This window comes from Sphaeramia orbicularis, chromosome 3 (genome assembly GCF_902148855.1).
Source record: "Sphaeramia orbicularis chromosome 3, fSphaOr1.1, whole genome shotgun sequence".
NCBI classification, from domain to species: domain Eukaryota; kingdom Metazoa; phylum Chordata; class Actinopteri; order Kurtiformes; family Apogonidae; genus Sphaeramia; species Sphaeramia orbicularis.
Genome location: NC_043959.1, coordinates 10402171 through 10428345, shown reverse-complemented (window position 1 = coordinate 10428345; position 26175 = coordinate 10402171). Strand labels below are relative to the sequence as shown.

Below are 26175 nucleotides of genomic sequence, written 5' to 3'. Positions count from 1 at the left end.
AAGCATGTAAAAAAAAAATACAATTGAGATTTTTTTTAATGAACCTATTTTTCACGGAGTTACAAAAATGTCCACTCAGATCGACACCATTTGTTTAATTTTTGCAGCAAAGAAACTTGTATTTAAAACACATCATCAGAAAGTGATATACTGTGTGAAAATTATGTAATAAAAACATTTTTAATGCTGCTCATCTGATGTTTTGTCACATTTTAACATACTCTGATACTGGTTATTACTCACTTCATGGAGATAATATGCAAAAAAACAACTTTTTGTTTCAGAAAACTGTTAATTACCATCTAATAACAATTAGTAATTGATTTACACTAAAACATGTTACTGCAAATCAGGTTTATCAAGAACAGAAAAGTTACAGTAATGGTATGGATTGCAGTGTATGGTGTGGTGCATAAGTGTCCACTGTGTTGGCTGATATGGAACTAAAACAACAAAACCCATGAATATACAAGAGAACAGCTGGAGAATAGCTGTCCACTGGAGTGACCAGTATGCATAAAAGGGTTAAAAATCAGTGTTGAACTCACTTATCTTATGTCAGTTCAGCTCTGATTCTATTCTAGTGGCTTAGTGGCTAGTTTTTAATATCTTGACTTGGAAATAACATTTTAATTTAAAATCTGAATCCAAGATGGTCCATTTAGGCTCATTCGTTTTCTCTAAATAGTTCATGTGTAGCTTCAGTTGCCTATTCTATTCTATTCTATTCTATTCTATTCTATTCTATTCTATTCTATTCTCTGATTCTGTAACATATTCCACATCGTTCTGCAGCTGTTTTTATTTATTTATTACATTTTTTCCTCATTAAACGTTTTGTGGTTCTGAACGCACCCCTTTCGCTGTATGCGCGTTCACGCAGCGCTCTGCTCGTCCCAGTCATGTGACAGCACCTCACCACGCCTGCGCAAAAAAATACAAGATGGCGGAGAGTGCGGAACTGAAGGTAAGGCGCAGCCTGAAATCATTAGAAATTTACTCGGTTGCCGAGCGTTTGATTGTCAGGGCACACGGGGCTTCAGTGATTTAAGCCTTCTGGTGCTGAGATGTTGTCAGATTTGATGTTTATCGCTCAAACACAGCAGGAACTTTATTGAAAGCGCGAGCGCCAAAGCTTGCACGAGCATGTTTATGTTGATATTGAGCCGCCGCTGCTTTGGCTGGACGGTCCGTTTTCTCAGTTCAGCGGCTCCTGATAAGGCGGTATTCACTGAAAAACAGCCTACGGGGGGGTTTATCCTATAGGCGGCTGCCTACGTTGGAGCATGAGAAGTGTGCGTGTATGGGGTTTGTTGGAGGATCATTTCAGCAGAAAATACGTTAGCGGACGACTGTTGAATCGCGCCGACAGCGTCCAGACAGAGCGGCAGATGACAGCAGTGTGTGTGTGTGTGTGTGTGTGTGTGTGTGTGTGTGTGTGTGTGTGTGTTTGTGTTTCATATGGAAACACTCACACACATGGATGCACTGTTTATGGTTTAGAAAGCTGTTGTTCAGTCACCTTATCGTGTCCCAGCAGAGGCTCATGCAGTAACAGTCATGTTCCTGTGACTCTACCTGTTGATACACGCTTCATAATAAAACCCGCTGTGTCTGAAGCTGATCACAGATCGATACCAGCGGCTCGTGCAGACCAACGCGTCCGTTTGTTGAACCGGGATGTGGGCTGGGAAATCACGCGATATTTACTGTTATAGATTGGTATTAGGGATGTAACCAAATGAAAATTTCATATCACGGTTATTGTGACCAAAATGATCACGGTTATCATTATTATCACGGTATTCATTTTATTTTTTTCATTTATTTATTTGTATCAGTCATGTAATAGTTACAGTCCGTAGAGTATGATAAACGTTAAAAATAATAATAAAAAGGGTTATAAATATAAAAACAATACGCATGCACACACCCTATCTTCAGTAACAACTATAAAGATGCTGGTGCCGGTATTTAACAAGTGTAGAATCAGCATAAAAGTCAGAGTTAACAATTGTAAAAATCACAACATTTCTAGAGTGACTTAAATGCAGTATAAAATTTAAAATTGCTTTCCGTAACATCTCATAATAAGAGCGAACATTATTAAATTATTGAATTTCCCCCCGGGGATCAATAAAATATCTATCTATCTATCTATCTATCTATCTATCTATCTATCTATCTATCTATCTATCTATCTATCTATCTATCTATCTATCTATCGAAAACAGAACATACCACTAGCACTACAGCTAACGATACAAACCATGTATAATACGGAATGCATTGTTAAAAGCAACTCTGAGTGAGCAGTACAACGTTTAAAATTAACCCATAAGTAACAGAGATAAATATTCGAGCAAAAAGATACGAACAATTTATTCTTAACAGTAGTGGAACAAAAATAAAACCTGCAAGAGATAAAATTACTCCTGCCATAAAAACTCCTAACCTTAGTTTGAATGTCATTATCATCACTAAGCCAAAGCCACAATTTCAACTATTGACATTGTGCTCAAAATGTTCAAAAAGTATTAATACACACACTGAAATAATTTAACCAAGTTGTATTTAAAAATAAATAAAATAATAGGTACAATGTGCCTTCTGTTGGCAGAAACATTCAAATATTAACCCTTAGTGGTCTGAGCCTATTTTGTCTGTTTTTCAGTCCATTTGATTTTGCTTTTATATACTATATAAACAAATGTTTACTATACCCATGTTTGGGATCTTTTTTTTTTCAGCGCAACTTCATCTATATCATCTGCCTATTATTTTATCAGTTTAACCTACTATAAAAACATAAAGGGACAAAAAACACAAAATAATATAAAATTTGATTTGAAAAATGTATATAATTTATTGCATAAATAACACAAAGATGCTTAATGAACCTTTTCAAAGACTTTAAAAGTGAATATTGGTTCCAAATATTAGGTATGTAAAATTAAAATTGTATTAAATTAAAACTGTGCTCAAATATTTGACATAAAAGCAGATCTTTACATAGGCGTTTTTTCCCCTAAAAGTGCGGTAGTCAAACATGGTTATCATGATAATTAGAATTTAAACGATAATACTAACCATCTGCAATTTTACCACGGTACTGATAATTGTTACATCCCTAATTGGTATATCGTAACAATTAGATTTAGAGCGACATACATTTTAAGGGTTTATGTTAAACCCTTCCAAATGTTTCATTGTGTTGTTGTATTGTTTTATTGTATTTTTCTCATGTATATTTGATCATTATTGTATTCTTCAATATACTACCTCCTCTGAAAGTTGAAAACCACAAATAACTGTAAATCTTCTACGTGTTTTTAGTGTTGAAGAAGAAACTACTCAGGTTCAAACAATTGCCTTTGGCTTGGTTTGATTCAGTCCAAATAAAGGAAGTCACTAATTCAGAGACTACTGCTCTGGTTTCATCTTGATAGGATGTATTGTTATGTTTCTGTCTTGTTCCCTCTTTTCTCATTTTTGTCTCGTTGTGTTGTTTTGCTGCTTCTTTCCCATAATTTTATCTTGTTGTATCTTTTATAAGTAATTAGAAACTACAAATGTCTCGTTACTTTTACATTCACTAAGTTAGAACCAAAAAAATCAGCCTTTAATCCACATTCACTGATATGAAAATCTTTATAATGATAGCAAATCCTTAACCCACCCTCTCTGTCCTCAGACCTCTGTTTGTTTGGTTGTGAAGCTGAAAATGTGTTTTAATTCAAGTTTAAAAGCAGAGCAGGAGCCCATCTAGCAGTTATTGATCTAAGCCTTATGCTATTTTTAGCCCTCTGCCCACAATGTTTCCTGGATCTTTGGATCTATAGAAGCTTCTTTGTGCCAGCTTAGCTCATGGACAGACTAAACAGGCTTTCATTTAAACACGATGAGATTGTGTCTGTTACTGGCCACACAGATGTGACTTTATACTTTTAAGTGTCACAAAACAGATGTGGTGGCCATGAACCTTTCTTAATCATAAAGGTCTGCATATTTTTCAGGTTTGACTCCAAATTTCATTACCTGTTGAAGGTCATGAATGTCAGTACCCAGAGCAAATTCAACTTTTATTGACTGTCACTAATGATACTTGACTTGAGTGTCTAAGAATGTTATCATGGCAAACATTGTCATAACAGACAATGTTGGTAATTGTCACAGTGAGTGTCAAATTAATGTAATGGGTGTTATTTCAAGATTAAAATCAGGATGCACCAATGCAACTTTTTTATGTCTGATACAGTTAGCAGTTCCCAGGTTTTGGGTTTGGCTGACACTGGACTTAATAGAATAACCTATGGAGGTATAGCTGCTGTTCTCTGGTTTAACTGTTTGGTCAGTACCAGACTGTTGGTACAGGTGCATCTGTAATTTAAACACACATTCTGCAAATGTGATGTGAAGCCCAAAGTTATTTATGAAACCCTGGAAAGAAACGACAGGTCCAACAGTTTGATTGATTTAGATTTTATTTGGTTATAGTGATATTACAGTGATTGTATTTGACTACTGAGGTCCTGGGTTTGATTCCAACACCAGTCTAAGGGGTGGGACCTTTTTGTGTGGAGTTTGCATGTTCTCCCAGTGTCTGCGTGGGTTCTCTCCGGGTACTCCAGCTTCCTCCTACCATCCAAAGACATGCACTAATTGGTTAATTGATCAACCTAAATTAGAGCCCAACCAATATGGGATTTTTGGGGCCGATGCTGATACTGATATTGGGGGCTAAAAAAGCTGATATCCAATATATTGGCCGATATCCGATATTGGCCGATAACCGATATATGAAATAAGAACACTGATCTACACAGGATATGATAATCTTACATTAGATAATTGTGAACAGGTGGATTAATAGTTGCATAAATCTTTGTTTATCCCACAAAGATAATTTACACAACTTTCAAATGCAAGCTACGCAGTCGCAAAAATAATTAGAGCAAAAAATATTACTTACCACAAAATTATATTTTCCCTCACAAATTCGGATGTGTCTGCCTCATGGCACTACAACTGCCCATATGGACTAAGGACTAAACTGAGCATGTGCAGAGTGACTTAGGTGAGTCCTAAGTTGTTCCTGATTGGAGCAATTGCAACGGTTACAACTGACCTGAGTTACAACTGACCCGTGCCCGGGCCTGTCTGCAGAATGAAATTTCGAGGTAGACAGGAACTGCACGGACATGGGTGTGTGTGTGGGGGGTGAATATGTGTTAAGACGGGGGGGGTCCGGTAGTGGTATGTAATTTTCGCCGGGGGGGGGGGGGCAAAAAATCTATCCTTGTTGGAGCGTGCGAGCGGGGGGTGTAGCTCCTTGATTGTTTGATTGTGTGTGTAGGGGGGGTGATAGCGTCATTGTCCGAGCAGGAGTGAAAGTGAAACTAACTCGCTTTACTGTTCCTCTAACTCTCCGGGCAGCACACACACAGGAGCAGCGAGCGACAGAATCTCCATGCAGCAAAAAAGTTAATACATCGGCTACATATTGGCCGATGTTGATTAATCGGTGATACGCTATAATTGGTCTGGCTCTAATCTAAATTGCCCATAGTGTGATTGTGAGAGTGATTGGTTGTTTGTCTCTATTTGTCAGTCCTGTGATGAACTGGCGACTCACCCAGGGTGAACCCTGCCTTCACCCGTAAATAGCTGGGATTGGCTCCCGCGACCCCCGTGACCCTAGTGAGGATAAAGCAGGTTCAGAAAATGAATGAACGTATTTGACTATGATCATAACAGTATTTTTCTTTAACAAACATGCAGGCTGTAGATTTTGACAGAACACACAGTCTGGCTCATAGGATGTATTTGCCAGAGTAGATGTAACTGTGTTAGCCGTGCTGTGCCAGGATTGTCATTCTCCTTCCTTCCTCTATCTGTGTAATACCGTTTGAAACTCCCCTTCACTTTGTGGAAGAACAGAAACCCCCTAGCTGCAACCACAAGCTGAAAATGGTAAGGTTTGACAAAAGCACTCATCTCTTTATGTGTTATTTTCTTTTGTAGTAATGTAGTCATTTTAATAATGGCATATACCTCCTTATGTGCAGATATTCCACTTAAATAACTTGTCTCTCAACACTGTTTTGCAATCACACTGTCACTGTGTTGTGCTCAGTGATGCTCAAAATGTGGTTGGACAAATTGTGGACAGATCTGCCTATCAGAGACTAAGTACACAGCATGAAAAAAGTGAAAAAAACCCCTAAGCTCATTGATCAGGTACATGATTTTTTAATGTAATCTTTCACTTTTTATATGTCATATAATAGAATATTCATACAGGGTTTCTTTGGGTCATTAAAAAGCATTAAAAGTCATTAAGTAGAATTTGTGAAATTGTAGGCCTTAAATGGCATTAAAAAGCATTAAATTCGATGTCCAGAGGCATTAAAAAATTAAATACACTTAATGAAAAAAAGCCTTGTTTTTCACAATTTATTTGGATTATATAAGCATTTAAGAATTTCGATCTCAAGTACAGTCTGATGATTGACGGGCTGAATCCTTTAACTGTCTATTGTTTATGGCCGATACACAGAACACCGGATGTTTGGAATGCAGCGTGCTGTGAGCGTGCTCATGCTGTGGCGAAACAGCGGAGGAAATATTAGCAAATGTCGGAAAAATTGGAAAATGCAGGTTTCAGTGGAAGTGAATGGAGGAGGAACTATTCAGAACCTGTTGAAAGCCTGTTGATGGTAAACCGCCCTAAAACTATCTGCAGGTGGACATGGGCATTAAATTAGTTTAACGTAGCATTAAAAAGGGCATTAAAAAGCATTCAATTAGATTTTCTGATACCTGCAGAAACCCTGTCATAGTAAAAGTATGATTAAAGTTGAAAATATCTGAACAACTGAACAAAACCATTCTTGAGAGCAAAATGTGGCAGTGACTTATTTTCACTGATGGTTAATATGTTAATTTTTTTTTGTGATTGATCAATTAGTTGTGTGTTCTATAAAAAGACAGAAAGGAGTGGTGAATGTGAGGATCAATACATTTTAAGAAGCTGGAATACTCAAATTGATTAATAGATTATAAAAATAGCTGGTGATGAATTTAAAGTCAAATAGCTTCTACCTCTGTACTGTGAATAAACATTTAAGTGCTGTATCCAGCTCATCATGCTGTGGAAAACCCTGTACTAGTAATAATCCTGCAGCTTAAACATTCGCACAAACTGGTTTTAGGTTTCTAAAGTAGGACAAGGGCATTTTCTAAGACTATAAGCTTGGGAGCTTTCAGGCGGCAGTCGAAACCTCTGATTGTGTTGATGGATGACATTTCGTTTGGTGGAAGCAGAAATAGTTTTTCAGAGTCAAAAGTGATGTGATGTAGTTTAACTGTGATACATTATTCAGCTCCAAAGTGCACAGTGTCACATTTTTGTGTGGTGATCTCTGGTGTCATATTATACTCTTAAAGCCCTATTACTGATGCAGGGATTACCATGAATGAAAACAATATGTTCCAGCATAAAAGTATTTATAATGATCTCTCTCCTCCATTATGGGAAGACCCTCAATGTAAATTATTAAATGAACACCAGTAACTCTGGTACATCATCGTATTGAAATGTTGTTTCCCATCTGAAATTAATTTCCAGCTTTTTCAGTGAATTACTCTTTCCCTTCTGTGTCCAAGTTTTATATTCTGCTGAAACGCTGTTGTAAGTGTCAGGAGGCTAAAGTGGGTTGTACAACAAATAATATTCTTACTCTGAACGTACAAATATATATTGAGATAAAAGAAGTTGCAGGATACTGATGACATTTTGGATACTGGAATAGGAACTATATTTTAATGTAATGTAGTGCAACGCACTACAAGTGCAGTAACACTGCCACTGTCCTTATTCATATTTTAAAACACTAGAAGTTCTATCCATCTACAAAAAGCCTCAAAAGCCAGAAGTTAAGATGAAGGTACAGAGAATTGTTGCTAGTGAAAACATTCACTATCTTTTCTTGTTGCATTGATCTGAACTGGCAGCTTTTCAAAATATTGTGCTTTGCAAATAGTTGCAAGTTGTTAGCTCATCTGATTGGGAGTCATATGTCTGAAATCAGCGTAAGATGTTTCTAAACTTCCACTACAGCACTCAGCAAATAATACGTAAAGTTGGATTGTATGAACAAGCTGAAAGCATCAATAAATCAAAATTGTGATTTTTCCTACAGACTACTTCCTGTCAGTCAGAATAAGTACCATCTGAATCACTAACATCCCCTATCAAAAATAAAGAGTGGCCTGCTATCATCTAGTTTCAGACTGAGTATCATTATAATCATATAATTAAGAGCACACACCAAACCTGAACTACTGTCACATGTTTGTGTGAGAGTGTAAGTGGTGCAAACCAGTCACTGACTGGTCTTTTCCTATATGTTCCATATTATTGACCTGTTTGCCTTGATAAATAAAAGTTTAAATTCAAAGTGGGGTGTTAAAATTCAACCTTTAATCCGCTTGTTTTTATTGAAATTTAGTAAAACAACTGGATGTGTAAACTATATGCGGTAATGACAAAAATGTACATTAATTCAATTAATGTGACTTTTTGTATGCAGTGAAAGGTGCTTACTGATCAAAATCTGGATGAGTACTCTGTTGCTGTCATATACAAGTCACATGATGCACTGAAAATATTCTGGTAAGTGGTGACTGTATTCAGTACAGATCCAATACACTCACAAAGGTCTAGACATACAGGACTGCTCAAGTTGTTACTGCTTCACCAATGTGTTAATAAGGATAGACATGGTAAATGCATGAATAAATAGCCAGCCGTTCATTATAGCGACATAAACCCTGACAGGATGATGCAGGATCCTGATGTGAGACAGAGGACAAGAGAACTGAGCAACTTAACAGCAAAACGTGTCAACAGTTTAGCTAATGGCTGCAGCTGTTTGAGACAGACACTGGGTCTTCCTAACAATGCAGACTCGGACGCCATGTTACTGTCCACACTCATAAATAACATACAGTTACTTCAGCCACTTCCATTGGCTGAGGTGCAATTCATCAACTCCAAATTCTTCTGTTTTTTAAAGTCTATTGTCATGACTTTACAGTGGGTGGAAACATGGGAGGTTATATGAACTCCTGCAGGTTAAAGTAGATGAACTGAATACTTCTAGTGCTGATGGACTCTAAACAGTCACTGTCAACAGACTGACAATACACTCAGTAGCGTAATAAACTCATAGTAGATGTTAAAGGGTTAAGGTTATTCACATTTTTAACAAATAATGCACATTGACAACCCTTGCAAGGGCTACTTTCTTATTATTGTCATTTGTTCAGCCATAATTCTCCAAACTACAATAGCTATTTTCATTGAAACTTTTGATGAATGTGTAGAGACTGTTGTGGTGGCTAAATGTGTGTTTTAACCCGGCAGAGAGTCAAAAAGGGTTGGAATGCTGAATTAGGGCTGAGTGATAAAACGATAACGATGTATATCGCAATTTAACTTTTCCTCAATAGAAATTTGAGACGTGGTCGATACAATTTCCGTAGAATTCATTTGTCCATGTTTTGACAGACATAAGAACAGCCAATCATAATTGCACCGAACCAATCAGGCTAGAGCTACAACAAGTTAGGTTGATGCACACAGCTCAGGCTTAAGAGCAGCCGCAGCACACACACTAATGTTTGAGCTGCTGCGGGAGGCAAGGAGTGTTCCCTCGGAAGAAAATGTGACCGAGAACTCGGGCAACCGGGTTACTGAGAAGTAGGGTGTGGCATAGATGCCTGGAGTCGGATGTTCAAAGCATGTTAAGTTTCCTTTTCGGTTTACACCAGTTATGGCAGTTACAGAATGCACCCCCATGTATATACCCTGGTATTGTGTGGTGAAGATGGTCTATTTTGTTTGTGTTCTCTTTTAAGACTTGAAAGCTTTTGTCTGCTGGTCAGACTTTTAGTTAGTTTTAAATATATGTACCTGTTTTATTTATCCAAAACAGCTGTATTGTTCTTCAGCACATCTGTCATGTTCAACATCTGACAGAAAATAAATCATATTTAAATCAAAAATAACCTTCTCATGTCTTTGCAACTAACTTATGAAAAACGAGAAATTTAAGCTTGACAAAAATAGTGATTTGATTTGAGTCGTGATTAGGGATGCAACGATATGAAAATTTCATATCATGGTTATTGTGACTAAAGTGATCACGGTTATCATTATTATCGCGGTATTGCTGAAATGTGCTCAAAATGTTCAAAAAGTACTAATACACACAATGAAATAATTTACCCACATTGTATTTTGAAAAAAAAAAAAAAATAGGCACAATGTACTTTCTTTTGGCAGAAACATTCAAATATTAACATGTAAACATCAAACATACAAATGTGCATTAAAGATGGAACCTTATGCACATTGTTTGACCATTTTCAAGTTTGAGTTGTTTTAGTTTCTTTTTCATAGATAGATAGAAAGTCTCTCTCTCTCTGTGTGCTTGGACCGGGTCTCTCTCTCTCCCTCTCTCTCTCTCTTTGTCTTTCAAAGTGCGGTAATCAAACATGGTTATCATGATAATTAGAATTTAAATGGTAATACTAACTATTGGGAATTTTACCACGGTTTATCGTTATACTGGTAATCGTTACATCCCTAGCCATGATACATATCCATGTCGTCTGATATGAAAACAGTTATTGTGATATGCTTTTTTTCTCATATCGCCCAGCCTTATGCTGAATTAAAAATGTGCATTGCTGCACATTCTGTCTGTGGTTTCCAGGGCCTTGTGCTATTATAAGGTGTGAGTTTTGTGCTTGAATTCAACATGCGGTGATCTCCGACAGAACCTATGCATTTGCAGAAACCTCAGATGTTTCCAGCTGCCACACATGTCCTGTTGTATCACATTTTACTTCCGAGGCGTCGTCATCCACCACAGTTCTTCTTTGAACTGTCTTGTCTCTTCTCCTGAGGTGCTGCAGCAGCAACCTGGCAATACAAATAAGCGTCTGTGCGCTGGCGGCTTATAGGTGGAGACAGTCTATTTGTAGAGCTTGTGGCTAGGTTAATCCCTAATGATACAGGCCCTCTCTCTGCTTCCCTACATCTCTTCAGTACCTGCCTATTTCTCTTATTGTCATTGTCATTACTGTTCCAGTGAATTTTTAGTTTGAGGAACATTAGACATCCACACGAATATCAGTCTAAGGAGTATTTAGAGCTTACATTCAGATGCAAATATTGGTACATGCTAGTCTTCAACTAGGGATGTAACGATATGAAAATTTCATATCACGGTTATTGTGATCAAAATTATCACGGTTATCATTATTATCGCGGTATTGTTAAAATTGTGCTCAAAATGTTCAAAAAGTACTGATACACACACTGAAATAATTTAACCAAGTTGTATTTAAAAAAAAAAACAAAAATAAAATAATAGGCACAATGTACCTTCTGTTGCAGAAACATTCAAATATTAACCCTTAGTGGTCTGAGTCTATTTTGTCCATTTTTCAGTCCTTTTGATTTTGCCTTTATATACTATATAAACAAATGTTTACTATACCCATGTTTGGGATCTTTTTTTCAGCACAACTTCACCTATCTCATCAGCCTATTATTTTTTTCACTTTAACCTACTATATCAACATAAAGGGACAAAAAACACAAAAAAATGTATAAAATCCGATTTGAAAAATGTATATAATTTATCGCATAAATAACACACAGATGCTTAACGAACCTTTTCAAAGACTTTAAAAGTGAATATTGGTTCCAAATATTTGGTATATAAAATCAAAATTGTAATACATTAAAACTATACTCAAATATTTGACATAAAAGCAGATCTTTACATTGGGTTTTTTCCCCTAAAAGTGCAGTAATCAAACATGTTTAAATTCTAATTATCATGATAATACTAACCGTCTGCCATTTTACCGCGGGTTATTATACCGGTAATCGTAACATCCCTATCTTCAACCACCAGATTCTGTGGTGTTTTATAGCATCATCTTAGACACAAAAAACAACTACTGTCGAGCTGCAAAAGTCTGAGAGGGTGACAGGTTGATTTATATTTGATCAGTGGCAGAGCACAGCAGAATTTATAATGCAGACAGAGTGGAGGATGTTTCTGAACAAGCTGTGGTAGAGCTGGTCATTGACCTCAGCATGTAATTAAAGACATCAGTTTACCTGTGAAAGACGGCTGCACATGTTTTCATCAGTCTATATCAGTTATTACCATCATAAACCCTGATAATATGTCTTTAGGGTTCATTTAAAATGTTAAAAATCTTTCAGTTTTTTATTGTTTTATTTAATTTTCCACATGTAGATTATAGATTTGTGTACATTGGTCATCTTCTAACCATAAAGATGAGTTTAATACTTCATATAAAAAAAAACTCAGATTATGCTCGAGAAACAAGACGAACAATAATTTCTGAAATCAGACTAGGTATGTGCATGTCTTGGTTCATCTCTTAGAGCATTTTCTTTCTATCTGTTGTCTCATTTTCATCTTTTTTAAATTTCTTTTTTGTCGTGTTTTTTTTTTTTTTTTGGTCTAATTTTTGTTTTCATTTTGTCTTCTTTTTGTTATGTTTCCATTTTACAAATAAGCCATTATTTACCTTGTTTTTTTGTTTTTTTTTTAAGAGAACTCAGATTTTGCTAATTTTCTTTACTTGGATTTAATGCTGTGAAAGCCATTTTATCTTTTATGTAATTTTCAGTTTGTTGTGTGTGTTAAGTCATTTAAAACCACTATTAATTTTCAAGACTAAGACTTAAAACAGCAAAGAAATAATGATATGACATTTAGGCTTTCGTGACTGATATGGACTTTTTTTTTTAAATCATGATATTATTCTTGCCCATATTGTTCAGCCCTGTTTGTCAGTCAAAGTTGCTGTGGTGGGGGTTCCTCACCCATGAAAATGTAATATTATTTGGCTAAATCTCATTTGTTCTAGTTTGTTTTTTGGTGGGGGGGTCAAAGGCTAAGGTGCAATTTTAGGTCGGTCATTTTTCATTTTGGAGTTAGATGCTTGGTTGTGAGGTCTGGAGGTCCTTTCACAAGAAAAACTACATAATAATTTAGAATCGCTTTAGATCACTTTTACTGCCAGACATTTGTAAAACATGGAAAACTAGAAAAGCACGCAGACATCCACCAAGGGAGATAAGTACCCCCCCGATCACCACCAAAATTTAATCATTTATTCCGTGTGCCAGTATCAACATTTCCTGAAATTTTCATCCAAATCCGTCCATAAGTTTTTGAGTTATCTTGCACATGGACAGACAGACAGACAGACAGACAGACAAACCAACGCCGGCAAAAACATAACCTCCTTGCCGGAGGTAATGAATCCAGAACATCCAAAAAGACTCAAAGGGTGGTCCACAGACTGAAGCTGTGCTTGCGCTAGGAAAATGAAAGGTACAGCCACTGTGGCTACATTAGTAGAAATGAGTGTAGCCACAAAAAGCCACAGCCAGTCTGGGTCCCTGCAGTGGTGTGCGTAGTGGATTGTGGCGACGAGCATAGCTCCCCCGGGAAATTTTGGGAAAAATGAAGTCTTTTTCCTGCATTCTGGTGCATTTTGAGCTTAAAAATATGTTCAATCTGGCTTCAGTTTCATACAAAAAAAAATCATGAAAAATTAACTCAAGTCAACATTTTCATCTAAATCATTTTTATTTCTAATCTAATGTATAACAAAACAATAAATGATAGACTTCTAGATACAATTATTCTGACCACTGATGTTCATGAGATTTAATATGAGATTCAATACAAAATAAATTTACCAGTGAGACATAATTTATCATAGAGGTAATTAAATATGGACAGATATGGACTCTTGAAATTATTTTATTTAGACTAGAAAGTACTCCTGCCCAGACTAGAATGTACATGGACTGATTACTAATTTAAACTTAGATATCTCAGATAATTAACTTCTTTTCAACTATTTGACAATGGACAGATCCACAGGCTGTCTTTAGTCTGACATTTAAGACGTTAAGTCAGTCGTTTTAATTCAGTCTTTTGTATACTTGTTGTATCTCAAGCCACACAAAGGCTGCAAGTCTGAATTAAACAAACACCCTACACATTAAATGGCAGAAAAAGAAATCACACATTTAAACCATTTAAAATTCAAAATCATGTATTGAACAATGATTGCAAAAAAACAAACCAATTCAAACACACAGTTGCCCCCCCCCCCCCCTCAAAAAAAAAAAAAAAAAGTCCAAACTCAACAAAATCCACCAGCCAAACAAAATCAAACACAACATCTCCACTTTAGGCTTTGGTTCAGTTTTTTTTTAGAAGAAAAAGAAAAAAAAAAAACAGTTCAGTTTATTTTAACAAAAAATCCACTCCGGGTTTTCCACAGTTTCTCGGTATAAAAAAAAACAAAAAACAAAAAAAAAAAACGATTCAGTTTATCCACTAAATATAAGAAAAAAACAAGTGCACAGTTCAAATTCAGGGCTTTAGAGAAAGCAGAAAAAAAAAGATTTTACTCATGCCCTGTTTTCACTTCTCTGTCAGTCAGTCCGTCAGTCAGTTAGTCAATCCAGTCCAGTCAGTATGAAATCCGGTCCGGGTTTTGGCTGCTGGAGTACTGGTATGATGAGACGACCGGCTTCTGATCCAGATGAATGAGTGGATGGGATGAACCAGCGGGAGAATGGAATGAAGATGAATGCGGTATGTGCGAGTGAGCTAGCAAAATGCATGTTGTAACGGGGTTAAACTGCCGTAATGTGTTTTGTCTATGAGTGGTGGCTCCGACGCTTCCTACACTCTTGTGCCGTGCCGACTTTGTTCGACCATGGAATGCGGATGTGGGGGGTATTTAAAAACTGCCGCCAACTGTGGGCGAATCAGGTGACAATGACGTGGCGACGATTTCCGGGATGGATACGGTAGCTATCAGGTATGCTTCGGGGGTGTGCGTGTGTATGCTTGGGGCAGCTTAACCAAGTTGTCACAAGAATTAAGTTGGTTGATTTTACTAAAAAATACCCTCGCCATTGTGGCTACACGGGTTGAAAACAACTTCGCCAACCAGGAAAATGCATCGCCAATGGCGATGTGGCGATAGGCTAGTGCAAGCCTAGTGAAGTGTACTGTGGACCCTCTGTAGGCAGTAGCTCTGGTAAGAGTAAATTTGGTTCATTTGGATGCTTTCCAAAATGATTTTACTTGAATTTGAACACATAAGGAACAATGATTAATAATGAATGGACAATATTGTGGTATTGAAGTATTTGTTAAAAAAACATGCACTGGCTGCAATCAAGCAGTTTATGAAATTAGCATGAAATAATACGGTCACTTATATTTTATCACTCAGCCTTAGATGACCAGTGTATTCTGTGTTCAAATCAGAAATGGAGTTCTGTCATTGTCCTTTTTTTCTGTCAGTTATTGACTTCTGTAAGTCCTCTGTGAGATGCAGCTTCTCTTAATTCATGTGGTGATTTTGTTGCTACAGTCCTGTTGCTGAGGAAACCTGTCACGTTTGAGGTGGAAATGGGTAGGTAGCAGTTTGTTTGCGCAGTTGTGCCTTTCCAACTGGAAGAGACCGTCGTTTCACTGGACTAACCATCCTCCTGGCAGATTTATGACATTTTTAAATGTTGGGGATTCTTGGTTGCAAATCAAGAAGGACGAAGCAAAAAATCATCCAGTGAAATGCCTGTCATCATAGAATAGTCATTCTTGTGTGTATGTAGCTCATAAATCTCTCACACAGCTTTGTGCAAGTAGTTTTGCAGAGCTTATTAGGCTGTCACTTTTGTAATTTGTGACTCATAATTCACTTTCTGTGATTTGCAGCGATGTGGCCTTTCTGGTGAACATGCGTCGAGATTAGCTTCTGTTTCTTTGTAAATCTTTAACTTTTTTACGGTCTATTGCCTTGGCATGTTTGGAGCCTTGTTGCCAGCAATATGTTATAACTCACCTGAATATAGCATAACATAGCAGACATGACAAAACATTAGGATCATCCACATAAATGTGAGTTAATGAGATTTCATTGGTGTCATTGTAAGAAAAAAGGCAGTATAATTTAATCTCATGGCATGTCTTCAAATAGGTCCTTTACTTTGCTTGTGCTATGTGTCCTTCTGATTGCCTTTTAGTTCAGTTACCTGTTTAATGTACCTGAAATGTGTCACTTCAGCCCCACAGGCTTCATCTGTCACAGGGATGTTTGTGTTGGAGTTTTAATGGGTATTGACTATGAATAGAGGTGGGTGCATGTATAACCTCTGCAGTGACCTGTAACCTGAGGGACTGAGGTTTTAAACACCGATTCACCAAATGCTTTTCTGCACTTGCAAGCAGTTCCAGTTAACGGAAAATCCCTCAGTATGAAGAAGACATCCTCATTGGCTTGATTTATCGGTAAATGTAAATGCTGTAGATCCAGTGCAGTGTCTCCTCTTAGAGTTTTTTCAGCAGCAATGTGTAAATCTGTGGACTTTAAACTTTTCCTCTGCTCCTCTTCTAAATGTATTTAAATTGATGATAAATTGAGTGTAGCTGTTACTTATTAATTCTTTTAATTTTGAAAGACAGAAATACTGCAGGATGTTGGTGGAGACAGGACAAACTACATCTACAAAGTTTTCACTAATAGACGATAATACCAAATATTAATCTTACAAAAAATGAAATAATGACTGAGTGGTATGAAACAAAAATCATACCACTTAAGTTTTCTATTATTACTTTGGTTTTCAGTGAGGTATTTTTTTTTTTTTAGATATCCATTAATTAACTTGATGTTCAATTCACTTTTATCTGGTTTCTAAAAATATAAAATGTTAGTTTGAACCATGCAATAATATGTTTTTAATGTTAAGATTTTTGGAAGGATGGACAGGGATGATATTGACCATTTAATCTGCTATTGTTTTTTCCCATACTTCGGAAAAAAATTTGATCCCTTTTGAACTGTGTCATCAGGTACACGATATTTGACTATTTAAACTAGAATTTTACAAGTCAGTTTGTGGTAAAGATAGTAAAGTAACATCAAGTTTTGTATGAAACTGCTCAATGGACTGCATCTCTTATCTTATTTGATACACATCACCAACATCAAAATGATCATTACCTTGTAAAAGTGTTAAAGGAGGTGAAAATCACCTGAAGTCTGATCCTGTTGACAGATGCAAAGATATGTTTAGATGAGCTTTTATGTATATTCAGTCTTCTACAACAGACTATGACTTTTGTGACTTATACAATTATGATTTAAATGGACAAATATCACATGTTTAAATTATGCCAAGTTTCACTTGCCATAAATAACTACTTTTCTTTCTTGACAGTAATACAGTTTTTTTCCAGATATGAGGTCCCATGCTACACAAAGGATGGACTTCATCTCTAACCCACTTATGCTGAATTTTTCCCTGTCCCCGCCTAATCACATGGTCAATGGCAAAATTCCCCTGTAATTCAAGGGGAATCACAAAAACCTACCAGCTTCAAGTGTCAAGCGTCATTGAAATGCTGTATTTTGATACAGTGGTTATCAAAGGCAACAAAAAGTGTGTTATTCTACAATTCCCAGTTTAAAACAGGGTCATCTGTATTTAAGTTCTGCCATGGTTTTTAGCAGTTGTACATTCATAATGAGGTGGAAGGCAGAGGTTGCGCTAGACATTTTTATTGTCGGACAGGGTCGTAAAAATTCCGTCACAACAAATTATTATCCGTCATTTCAAATTTTTATTTTTTTAATGATAATGAGATATTATTTAGTAGTATTTAATGTTCAAAAACATCTCAATGATGCAGCAGCTGTTGCTGCTGCTGGCTGATAAACCAACATGATATCACGACTCGCATAATTGTATATGCCACTTTTAATTGGTGTGTTATCTGTAGACATTCTAAGCTTTCCTTGTGTTTGTTCACGCAGTGTCAAATACCATGCACTGAGGGTTGGGGTTCAGGTTATGTGAACCAGAGATCTGGGGACAAATTGACATGCCATCAAATAACGTATGAAAGGTAGAAAATGCGTACATATAGCACACCAAATGCCATAAGAACTGGCGTATAACTTGCTTGTCCGTCATCCTTCACCGCATCAGTCCCTCTTTTTTCACCGCATTTATCAATGCCATCACATTTATTGGGCTTTCTAAAATAACTAAGGAGACTCGGCTGTCTTCACATTTTGTACTAGCAAAGTAGAATCTAATTTTGGCTAAAGTCAGCTAAACAACGGCACGAGACTTGACACTGACTGATTAACATGCACACTCACCATCAACTGGACAGGGGTCTACTACAGGTGAACTAACGTTGAGTCATTTGACTGAAGTACTACTGTTGTATTCAGCGTAGTTGTGAACAGTGGCGCTGAAGAGTTCTATACAGGTAGGATGCTGTTATGGAATGTTTGATGACTTGTTAAGAGACAGACCAGCGATTCTGCGAGCAGGTTCTGTTCACAGTGTTGTGTGAAAACTTTCTTTGGTAGATTACCCTCAGTATTTTAATCTGTCAAAATGATGGACGACCTTCAGAATTTTCCGTCATTTAAAAAAAAAATCCGTCAATGACGGAATATTTTCGGTTAACGCGACCTCTGGTGGAAGGCAACACTGTAATTGGGTTTAAAAGCTTCAGGGTTCTAGAAGCAGTTGCAGGTCGCAGGTGGTCCTCAAATGTAATCTCCCATCAGAAGAGACATTCTAATGATAGGCATTTGTGTTGTTCTCACACAGCCTGCAGTCTGAGACCACTGTTTTAAACACTCCCCTTCATCTCACTGTCTGCCGACCTCTGCCAGCTCTGCACAATTTAAAGAGTTCAGAGGGTGAAATAACTCAGTGCCATCTTCCAGCCCTTCTTCATTTTGCGTCCAATGCTGTGATGTTGTTGTGTGTGTTTTTAGGGCTGTTTTGTTTACTTTCTCAGCTAAAAATGCTTCAGTTGTTTGTTGTTTTGCTTCATCATGGTCTGAGATATTTTGATGTAAAGTGATTGTATCCTTCTACTGTTTGGAAGGGTCTTCTCTAGATGAATGAAATATTCTGCTGTTTGCTCAGACCATAAATAATAGTTTAAAAACACTAACAACCAACATCAGTTTAGAGCAGGAAAAATGCTTATATGTGATTAAGTGGCTGATAACATTTCCCAGTCCTTCAACTTTAAAAAAAAATATGATTTGATAGGGCTGCTCGATTATAGAAAAAAACACTAACTGTGATTATTTTAGCAATAATTGAAATCACGATTATTAAAAACGATTATTTGTTTACCTTAAAGTTGTTTATTTTTTTTCTTGCAAAACAGTGTGAAATATACTCTTTAAACATAAATAAAGCTTTTAAACACTAAAACAAAGTATGTTCACTTTTGTACGAAACAAAAAAAATCTTTGAATGCAAATAAGTATACTGTAAATTCAAGTATGTTTCCTTTTGTAACAAATAGTGCACAGTAATTAAACTTATATATGTTCTATGTTGCCATAGAACTGTAGCAATTAAAAAAAACAAAACAAAACACAAAGTGCAAATTACAAATTCAAGTACGTTCAGTGTAGTAGCAGCTTGTGTAAAATGATGTCTTGAAGGCAAAACATAGTGTTTATCCAGTGTATTCACCATTTGTCTGAAGCTGGAGTTGTCACTGGTGTTAATGGAGCACATACTTTAACCAGGTAATGGACAATGGAGTCTGTTATCTTTTGGTGTCTCTCCGATGTTGATGAGTAGGGAGTTGCAGCGTAAAGAGATTCGGAGATTGAAGATTGCATTGCGGATGAAGTTGTCAACAGAGTTGTTTTTTTTTTTGTGTTTTGGTTTTTCATCAGATTATCCTAACGGTCACGGCGGTTAAACTTTAGATGGTGACAAAGGTTTGTTGTGTTACCGGTCAGTGCGGACACAACTACGAAACACTTTTTGCATGTGATGTGTTTTTGCTCTTCGTCTTCTTCATCAAACCCAAAGTGATTCCATACAACTGAATTTGACTTGCCTTTTTTGTTTACCAAGTGCTTCTTCTGTGATTCTCCTGCCATTTTTCCAGACCGCTAGGTATAACTTTCCTGGTGGGGTGGACCTGCCGGCTAGCTGGCAGCTGTAACTTAGAGGGGGGCGGGGCCCAGCAGCTCATGGTAGCTTGCGTGCGTGTGAATTAAAACAACTCAAAATTAATAATAATTTTTTCTCGATTACATAATTATTGTTATCGTCAAGTGTAATAATCGAAATCGTAATTGAATTTCGATTAATTGCACAGCCCTATGATTTGACATTTATCATAATTATTGCTATAAACTGATGTGAACATTTTTTTTTTTTAAACTTTATTTTTATTAAACATGTAAAAACACAATACAGAACATTCCTTGACAGCATCATAGACTGTGTATGACAGTTTGAGTAAACAAGACAAAACATAAAAAAAAAAAGGAAAAGCCTTTAGGGTCCAAAAAGCTGGATATTAATAAAAATGACTGAAAAGGTAATAAATGGACAGTTAAGACATTACAACATAGAACTGATATGAACATTTAATGGTAACACGTTGGAGACATGGCTCAGCCTTCGTGGCATCTGGTGTCTCTGTTCTCGCTGTCTTTTGGTTCCTTTCCCTCTCCCTTCAGAACAGAGGTGAGATCAGTGATAATCCAACAGGTGTTTTCCTTTTTTGTACCTGGTTGTACATGGTTGTTAGTGCCACGTTGCCATCGCAGTTCTTCAGCAGGGTCTTTCCTGCTATGCGTCTTTGTGCACATACTACGTGGCAGCAGGACTGTGTTGTTACGCTGCTACCAGCAGCAGGTACCTCCAGATTACAAACCCTTACTGTTTGTCATCACTGGAGGAGATGGTCTCACATTCACTTTGGTTGTGTCATGCTGGGAATCACCTCTGTATCGTCGGGTGCAGTGGCACAACATTTGACATGATTAAAAGTAATAATTGTGAATTCAGTCCAGCCGTGGTGTTGGAGAAGTATGGGTCTGCTCCAAATTTTGGTCTCAGACCCGGCCTTTTGTTTGAAACACAATGTGCACTGTAATTTTGATACCACAGAGGTAAGAGAGAGAGAAAACAAACAGCGGAGGTATTTCAGAGTTAAGCCTGAGTCAGAGAAGCTGGAAGGCTAAGAGGTGGGGGGATGGGAGGACAGAGAGGGATAGAGGATGGGGAGGGAACTGGCACTCAGTACAGAGCCCTCTAGCTGAGAGTGGGAGCTTTATATAATGGCCAGGTAGTGTGCAACCCCCCGCCAACCCCCCCCACCAGCTGCCTGCACAACCTCCACACACCCACACACAAATACACACATCCAGCACAACCTTTGCAGAAACTACTTGGCACAACATTATTAGCTCCACCATCTCCCTGTCCCATGAGACGCAAAAGAACTGCATTACTGTTCACCCCTTCAAAACAACCAGGTAGACTACAGCAGATATTAGCCCTGCTAGCAGAAACATGGAGCTGGATTTTTTCTTTATTTTTTCTTTGGGTGGGATTACAACATCTCATTAGGATATCAACACTGTAAACATTCATTTGAATGTGTTTGTCTGGTGTCTGTTTGTCTCAACTATCCTGAGTAAAACACTCTTCAGACATGATTCTACCTGTCAGGAAGCTTTTGGCTTGAATGTCACTTATTAAACTACTTAAAGAGACTGGTCATGGGTGTTTATTTACCATGAGGAGATCCTTTAGTGCACTTTGCATACAAAAACTGCATAACAAACCTACTGATTTGTATGTTTAGATTTTGCAGCCTGTCATTACGGCTGGGCGATAAAACCATAATGATATATATCGCGATATAACTTTTCCTCGATAGAAATATGAGACATGCATGATACAGTTTTGATTAGGGATGCCAATGATCAATTAATCCATTAATCATTAGTTGATTGACCTTACTGATCGATTAACGATTAACTGATAAGCGGCGATTTTTCTGAGAATCTGAATTTCTCTTTCGATCAGGTCTATAAGAATAAAAGCTAAATATTGTTTATATACTTCATTGAAAAAACATGTCATACTCCTTAATGACTGATTTATTGAACCACTGGATACAGAACAGACAATGACATTTATGGAGTAGAACTAAATTTATTTAATTGTCGTCATTAGTCTGACTGTAACAAAGTGCTGCTACTGACATTTAATGTGTTGGAATGAGTGTTTGTCAATTAATCCACCAGGGGGCACCGCTCTGAATGAACCATACTGGACAAATACCACAAAGAAAAGTAAAAAAATTTTTGAGAAGAAGAAAGTCAGTAATAATAAACATGCAGATGACAGAGGCAACACTAATGTGATACTAATGTTGATATTGCTGAGGGTAGTTGTCCTAAATGTGTCAGTAGTAGTTTAAACGGATGGAATGTACGCAGAGGACGGACAGAACACTGCGTCCGTATCCGTCTGTGTCTGTAACGTTACTTGCAGTCAGCGTTACTTTTGTCACCGTCGGTTATTTTGAAAAATCTTCACACTTACCCGATACTGGTACCGGTGCATCCTTACTTATAAGAAACAGAAAATTTAAGCTTGACAAAAATAGTGATTTGATTTATATCGTGATACATATCAGTATCGTCTGTTATGAAAAAAATTATGGTGATATGATTTTTTCCATGTCGCCCAGCCCTACCTGTCATATACCCAAAGATTGAATCTTTTATTAACATCATCCAGTTTCTTTGTTTTTATTCAGCTGCTTGTGTTGAAGCAATATTTTAGTTGGAAAAACAAATTATTGTCCTTCAAATTTATAAATTGAATTGTTTTTTATCTATCATTTACAACAAAAAAACACCAAACAATTGTATTTAGAACATTTGTTGCGTAAGAAGTATCTCCATTATAATACAAATCTTGATGCAATTGCATTAGGGATTTTGATCAATAATTTGGATATATTTCCCACCTCCAGAGGGGACGGTATGTTAGTGGCGGTTTGTCCATCATGAAAATCATTCATTCAGTCAGTCAAAGTGCAGTTAACCATATTGCAGTCTATTGGCTTTTGCTAAATTTTTTTTTTTTTTTTTTTTTTAAATATTTTTCGTAAATAATGTAGCAAAGTGAGAAGTCACAGCTCCTGCTGTCTCTCAAAAATAACCTTCCTTGTGAATGGTGGATCCGTCCACCTTTTCTAAAACCTGAGGTTCTTGTAGTGCAAAGAATTATAACCATTTTAAGGAGCCCAACAAAACAAACCGAAATTCTACCAGCAAGGTATACTACAAGGGATATTAAATAAATGTAGTGGAAAACAAATAATTACAATAATCATATAGTTGAGATAGATACATAATGAAATAAAAATGTTTTTTAACAGGATGTGTTTAAACCCTCAGTGAAACACAGGGTATCCATTAAATGTTCTCATCCTGTGCATTCACATGTTTGATCAAAAAGCTGCAGCTAATTGCATATCTGTGTGTATCCTCTGGTATTTTGTAACAGCAGGACCCCACTATTAACACAGGCTGTCTATTGTCTGGCAAATGTGTTAACTTGGTCTTAAATTGATAACGTCTCGTCCATACGTTAGTGGCTGTTGTGACTAGAGTCATTTCAGTTTAAATTCAACCTACCATCAATATCTAGAGTCAGTCAAACCAACAGTGGTGTCTTTGTAATAATTTGATATGTCTGTGTGTCTTGTTTTAGGGCCAGTTCAGGGTTTGAGTGGAAAGTGGTATTTTGAAATATTTCATATTATTAGAATTAGACTCAAGGTGTGGTCCTGAGACTCCTGTTTCTCCACATTACTTCTCAATGTCGTCATGAGGGGAGGAAAATATTTATGGTGTGGAGTGTCACCTCAGGCAGTAGAAGAACGCTGGGTTTAATCTGCGAGGCTACATTTTTGATTTGTTAAGATGGAGATGATGAGTATAAAACACTGTGTGATGAAGGTTTAATGTCTGGGTTCATCTACATACACGCAGAAGAGGTCACTGTGTGAGTTTCATGGGATCATATGTTGGTCATGTGATTGGATGGTGCATTTGAGGGTTTGCACACAAACTGTTCGGCCGGTGCATGCCATGCCTGTGAAGTTGTGGTCTCTGGTGTTGTGTAGAACTTGATGCTTGGTGTGTGTGAACGGGTTCTCCCCTCACATGCTAACTCTTTGTGTGGCAGATTTATGGCATGCATACGGCGTCCCTCCGTGTGTGGACTGAAGTTCCTCGCATGATACCAGAATTATTTGATGTGTGTGTGTGTGAGTGCATGCATGCATTGGTGATTTGTGAATTTCCTGTTTTAAATAATCTGACTTTCCTATGTGAGTTTGTGTGAGATTAAGTTAATTTGTAAAATAAAACATCCCAACAAGAATAGAAGAGTTTGTTTTTTTTTAGCAAGAGTTTATTACTAGAAATTTCCAGTGACCCCATTTGAATTCCAGGTGACCCCCAAAGTTGAAAAACACTGCATTAGCGTGTGTGCTGCAGCTGCTCTTACACCTGTGCTGTGTGTCAACCTAACTTACTGTGGCTCTAGCATGATTGGTTTGGTGCAGTGCTACTTAGTTATGATTGGCTGTTCTTAAAGGTCCCGTATTATGCTATTTTTCAGTCACGTCATATAGGTCTCAGAAGCCCAAAAACATAGTATTTAAGTTTGTTCGCCCCAAAATCATCCTTTGTTCGGAGTTTCAGCGGTCGAAAAAGTCTCTCTCACCAGCCCTCCTCAGAACAGGCCGTTTCTGGGCCTGCTTCCGGGTATGCAAATGAACGCATCTGTCCACGCCCACTCCCCCTCCCCTCTCTGGGAGAGGACGCGGCTTCCGCTAGCGGTACTAAGCGCTAATGTTGACTGTGAAGCCATGGCTCTCTCGTCTACAATACACATGTCTCAGACAGAACGTCTTTCCAAACACTGGCTTTCTTTGCCTTGAGGCGTGATTGAGCCCCGACGGAAAACGGCGGTGTTGTGTCGGGTTCGTGGACCTGACACGGAAAGACGCCTGCTGCCACTAATGCAGGCAGCTGCTAACAAGCTTGATGCTAACTCTACTGATGCTAACTCTACTGATGCCAACCACAAAAGGCCCGTGTTCAAAGTAGTTCTGTTGAATGTCTCTGGATATTATCAGCTCGTGCATGTTAACGGGGACGCAAACGTTAGCAGCAGTAACCGAGCTATGTTAGCTGCCATGCTAACGTTAGACGTACACATCAACACCCACCAGCTTATCCGTAATGTAGGGTTATGCAGTAAAGATACAAAAAAATGATAAGAACTTACATCTCCCACACTTGTACTTGGGTCACGAAGCATTGGTACTGCGTCCTTCTTGATTCGGAGTCTTTGTGCTAACCCGGAGCTGTATGGGCCCATGTTAAAAAACACTCGTCCGTGAAATGCCGGGCACACACATACAAGCGTTTGGGAATGTTGTTTGGTGTCATGACCATCACAGATAGAATCCAGCCACTTTTTACGGAGAGGCTCGGAAGTGGGGAGCAAAAATAAACTATGGTGTTGGTGTGTGCAGCCAACAACACCACAACTGGCGTGTCTCGCCTTCGCCATGTTTGTTGTCCAAGAGGTACTTTGCCAGGGCGGGGCTCGCTTTGCGAGGGTGGGGGCACAGTCAGGGGGAGGAGTTAAATCCGCTTATGTCGTCATAAACGGAGCCAACTCAAACTCGGCCGTTTGAGCAGGCATTTTCACAAACTGTGGTGTAGCAAGGCAGGGAGGAAACAGACAGTTTTCAAATTCTAACCTCATAATGTGGCTACTGCAACACACACTACTATAAGAAAACTGTCACAAAGTCAGATTTGCATAATACGGGACCTTTAATGTCTGTCAAAACATGGACGAATGAATTGTATTGAAATTATACCAAGCATGTCTCATATTTCTATTGAGGAAAAGTTATTTTGCAATATATATTGTTAGTGTTTTATCACCCAGCCCTACTTTGAATTAGGAGAAACTGACATTGCAATTTTTTTTTTAACCCTGCGATATATATTGCATTACGAAAAACTACCCAGGAGGATATAATAGGTGTGTGGTGCCGATGTAAATGGTCAAACAAAATATTAGTTGTGTTCCCTCTTGTTGTGGGAACAGGTGCAAGACAC

The 26175-nt window shown here is 37.6% G+C and overlaps 1 protein-coding gene across 1 annotated transcript in view; it reads left to right on the top strand.

Annotated features, from left to right (window-relative positions):
* Positions 1-949: 949 nt before the first annotated feature.
* LOC115415494 (E3 SUMO-protein ligase PIAS1-like) overlaps positions 950-26175 on the top strand; it is a 109056-nt gene continuing 83830 nt past the window's right edge. The window contains exon 1 of the mRNA XM_030129086.1: positions 950-967. The gene's annotated coding sequence lies outside the window, so the exon portion shown is untranslated. The remainder of the gene's footprint in view (positions 968-26175) is intronic.